Genomic DNA, 5,151 nt, shown 5'->3' with positions numbered 1-5,151 from the left:
TCCATATGAGTGAAATATTCTTGAGAGGGACGTTAATCAATATTCAATCATGTAGAATCTTATGAAGGGGAGGATTGTATTGAAACATATTGGACGAATTTGTGAATAAGATTAATACACTGGTCAAATATTCCGCTTAGTTTGTTTGTTTGTTTTGATGTTTTCTGCCACACTCAACAATTTTTCAGTTATATGATGGCGCCCAGTTTTTATTGGTGGAAGAGAGAACCCAGATACAATGTACCTGGGAAGAGACCACCGACCTTCCGAAAGTAAACTTTCTCACTTACTGGCGCGAGCGGGATTCGAACCCGCGCCAACAGAGGTGAGAGGCCGTGTGATTTTGAGCGCAATGCTCTAACCACTCGGACACGGAGGCCCCTATTCCGCTTAGCGGTAGATTACAAATATTATATGACAGATTACGATAGTTGTTAGGGATTACACATATTATGACAGATTACGATAGTCGTTAGGGATTACACATGTTATGTGACAGTTTACGATAGTCGTTAGGGATTACACATATTTTATGACAGATTACGATAGTCGTTAGAGATTACACATATTATATGACAAATTACGATAGTCGTTAGGGATTACACATATTATATGACAGATTACGATAGTCGTTAGGGATTACACATATTATATGACAGTTTACGATAGTCGTTAGGGGGTGCACATATCTGACAGTTTACGATAGTCATTAGGGATTACACATATTATATGACAGATTACGATAGTCGTTAAGGATTACACATATTATATGACAGAGCACAATAGTTGTAACCAACTGGTTAAGGCGCTCGCCTAGCAACCAGTCGTCTCTTTCGATTCTCAATCCAGGTACCGCGTCCACCCTAAGACGAATGAAATACGAAACTATATATCCTCGATAACTCGAACTCCAAGTTCAAAAGACCTTGATTAAACTGCGAATGATCGAGAGTTCAATATATCTAAGATTGAGACAAATCCTGAAATTAAAGATCCGACAATTATGGTTCAGATTATATTGCAATCGGAGCGCATATTGATAACATCATGGTATTGATTTAAAATAATAACTTATATAGCGCCTTTTCTTAAATCATCTTTAAAAGAGTCAGATTCCTAAATTCATTTAGTCAATAAACCCAGAAACGTTTATGCATCTCACAGGAAGTCTTTTTAAAAAATAGGTCCGAGTTCTGTTTTGAACGGTTTGAGATTGTCAGTTTTTCTCAACTTCACTGGAAGTTCATTCCAAAGAGATGGTGCCACTCTGTCAAATCTACGGTCTCCATACATTTTCGATCGGACTTGGGGCACAATCAATTGGTATGACGAGTCGGAGCGAAGTGATTTCGTAGGTCTAGTTCAGAAAGATAGCCCGGTGCTAAACCATGAAGTGATTTGAACACATATTCCAAAAGTTTGTATTGCAACTCTATATTTGACAAAAAGCCAGTGAGTTCAAAAGGATTGGCTGAATATGTTCACGTTTTCTTGTCCTGGTAATTAGTCAAGCAGTAGTGTTTTGCACCCTTTGCAGTTTGTAGATGAACGTGTTGTTGATGTTATATAAGAGTGCATTTCTATAATCCAGTCGCGATGTCACCAGAGAGTGCACAAGTGTTTTACATGCCATCCGTCAAGAAACGTCGAATTCGGCTTATTTTAACGAATTTGTGCATAGCATGTCCTTAAGACCGCGTTGCATTGCTTTTCAAAGCTGGGGATTTGGTCGATTTGGGCACGTTGTTATTCGTGTCAACACGGGACTTTATCTTGCATAGATAAAACATAGTTTAAAGTTTATGTATTTATTTGGTCTTTTTCATATTAAGATAGACGTATACTGTAAGTGCACATTTACATGACAAATGTATCGTACATATTGATAATAATAATAATAATTGATTATAATGATGGGTTTTATATAGCGCCTTTTCCAGCGCATGCTGCTCAAAGCGCTTTACCCCGGCAGACCTTATATCAATCTAGAACTTTCTCAGCATCCTAGGAAGCATACAGTGCAAGCTGCCATTACAAGCGCTAGAGCACTTACATTCTTACAACATCTTTCACTGTATATAGCCAGGCATCCCTTTTACACTTGGGTGGAATGAGGAAATTCATGTAAAATGCCTTTCCCAAGGACACAACGTCGGCCCTGTCGCGGCCAGGACTCGAACCCACGACCACTAGGCCACCGGCGTCATCGGCTTTGCAGTCACTAGTTACACGGTGAGCAATTTCAGTCACGTGACGCAAAGCACACATTCTAATCCTTGACGTGTCTCTAAATCATATTCACAAAATTACCGTCTCCTTGTCAAGTACAGACAACTCCTGAATCCGGCTATAGTTTAAGCATATAACGAAATCAAAGCGTGGATCCATGAAGGGTTAAATTTACCACTTCATAATTCACTTTAACCTATAGATACATAAGGAAGAATCTAATTTGTGGTGAAAATATAAATAACACATTATTCAGGGATTCGGTTCTGGCCTTTTAACCTCACCTCATCGACGGGCGCGCTTCCGGCGAAGAAATGCATCGATTTGATGCAATTCTTGCGCCGATCCACGTCCGAGTCTTCTTACCGGTTACGGAAAAGAACGAGCGAGTGATCCGATTGGACCCAACAGTAACAATGTCTACAGCAGCTGCATATAGCCTTCGTACTAAACGTAGTGCAGTAAACTGTGACGTCATAGCGATATATTTGCTTGCAGTTACATAGAGAGGAAAAATCGGGACAGTTCACTTCGAGAGATCAAGAACTTCGAGCCATCGACAGTCATCTACACTGTTCCTTCCCAACATAAAAAGATATACACTGGCTGTTTCGGTCTTGAGCACTAAGCATACGTCTGAATTTGTGGCACTTTACATACAGGTCGTGACGTCACACACAGCTGGTGACGTATGTATATTATTAAGTGAAAATTTATCTAATGGAACGCAAAAGAACTTGCAAGCGAACAAATAGTATATGAATTTTATTAGATTTTAGAAAAGTTCCTGGACAGTAAATATCGTAGAAGACAAAAAAAAAAAAAAAAAAAAAAAAAAAAAAAAAAAAATCAAATTCCATGAAATGTTAAAACACCGAAATTCATTAGTTATGACATTGACCACTCTCCGTTATCTTCACCTTTCATGTACGTTTATAATGCACATTTATAATATACATGTATACATTTGCCCTCTTCAGCACACATCGCAACCTCTACTGTATATATATTTCATTTTTATCACGTATTATTACTCTATCTATTCATGTATGTAAATATCCATCTACAATGTTTATACATAGGTCTGACGCGATTGCGCAATACTATTATATGTTGTACCACAAATACCATTATTTTGTAAGTAGTTCACCACGAAAATGTTATGCGAATAAACAATTGGGGATACATGTATGTACAACAATATTTTGAAATTTAAACCTTTCCAATTTACTATTTTTATTCAAAAATACAGTTTTTAGTTGAAAGTAATCTGAAGAAAAAATTGAACTACTCAGTTAGGCAATTAAAACCAAAACGAAAAGATAAATATTGCTGATATTTAGATTTTCATTTAAGTTTTAAAAGAAAGTTGGCCATTATAACGGTGTACTACACCTCCTTAAGGTTGATCGATCCTCGTGTGATGTCATAGGTTTTTGCAAAAATCTTAATAAATTAAACTTTGCGCATGATAGAAATATATCTTTCTGAGGAATTTTATTCACTGGATATAATAAAAAATCTGGTAAACTATTAATACTGAAAAAGTTTATATTTTCCATAGATAATCAATTGTTTATGATTAAAATAATTTTGTCAAGGGCAATAACTCCTATGCTGGAATTTCCTCTACTGGATGTCTATTATACATTGGTTTACCTAATATCCACAATTAATCTATACATATTTATGAATTATCAGTTTTTTAAAACTGTTGATATTTAAATTTTGTCATTTCAACAAGTTTTTATCTTTTTTATTATTCTGTTTAACGAAAATATGTGATTTTCTGATGTTGATGTATACTTCTGTTTTTGTATGTCTGACATCTTTAAAAAGGTGGCAACATATATATTTTCTTTGGTTATTAATTAAATTAAACTATATTGAGTGGAAATTAATAAAGTTTTCCCACTTTTAACCATTAATATTGATAAGTCACATGAGGATGGAGCTACCTTAAACTGTCAACAATCTTATCAGCCAGCAAGGCAGAGACGCAAACAAGAAATAAAACTAGAGATAAACGGGAACAAAAATATCACAGTTTGTTCTAATACTCTGAGTATGGCATGTACTTGAAAACAGTTTCTGTATCTTTTTCACCTTTTCATAACATTTTGAATACATTTATATCTTAATTGATGCACTTAGAAGACATGGAAATGGACGGAACACACTATTTGTTTTAACATATTCTACACTTATTTTTCGTCGTATTCGATATCAAATAGGCTACCAGCACACACTAGCAAAACAGAATAAGACTGAATGTGGTCTTGTAAGTCTATATCACATACCATGGGATATAAGGAAGAGATAATTTCTTGACGGGGGGGAGGGGGGTCATAATGCGGGAAATCTGCCACGGGTTTTACCGCTTTTCACAATTCCGAGAATGGGGTTAACCTGTAACCTATAGATACATAAGGAAGAATCTAATTTTGTTCTATCAATACAGTGTACTATAAATTTTTTAAAATTACATTTGTAGAAACAATATGAATTTCATTTACGGGGTTACTTTATAGGAAAACGACACAAAATCTGCACTATAATGAAATGGTAGTGCACGTACATTTATACATTTACATGACGTTCCATCTTGGTTATGCAATTTTTTGTATAACATTTCATCAGGATAAAAAAAAAAGTCTTGCTAGTCAAAACTCAATTTAATGTCGAAAATGCACCCTTGACATCTAGAATGATTCCCCAGTGATTTATCATAATGTTAAAAAGTGTTAGAAGTAAATGATATACTTTCTATTGCGTAATGTTCGAGTGACAATGAAAAGAACATAGTCAACATCGAAAGTCAAGTGCGTCTCCCTGCTAGTTATAAGTTTGATTCTAGTCTGAAATTTGGGAACCCCACGGAAAATCCATAAATTAAACTATCGAAAGGATTTTACTGCGCAT

General features: G+C 35.5%; 1 protein-coding gene and 1 long non-coding RNA gene across 2 annotated transcripts in view; both read right to left on the bottom strand.

Moving 5' to 3' along the window:
* Positions 1-5,151, bottom strand: part of LOC125651938 (uncharacterized) — a 40,209-nt gene that overhangs the window by 33,806 nt on the left and 1,252 nt on the right. The gene's annotated exons all lie outside the window — the stretch shown is intronic.
* On the bottom strand, positions 1,002-4,258 carry LOC130054891 (uncharacterized). The gene is made up of 2 exons (XR_008803264.1): positions 4,188-4,258; positions 1,002-3,561 (listed from the first exon to the last, which is right to left on the bottom strand). It is a non-coding gene; the product is annotated as an uncharacterized LOC130054891 (long non-coding RNA).

Source organism: Ostrea edulis, chromosome 5 (genome assembly GCF_947568905.1).
Source record: "Ostrea edulis chromosome 5, xbOstEdul1.1, whole genome shotgun sequence".
Taxonomy (NCBI): Eukaryota; Metazoa; Mollusca; class Bivalvia; order Ostreida; family Ostreidae; genus Ostrea; species Ostrea edulis.
Note: the sequence above shows the minus strand (reverse complement) of the source record. Positions and strands in the feature narration are given on the sequence as shown.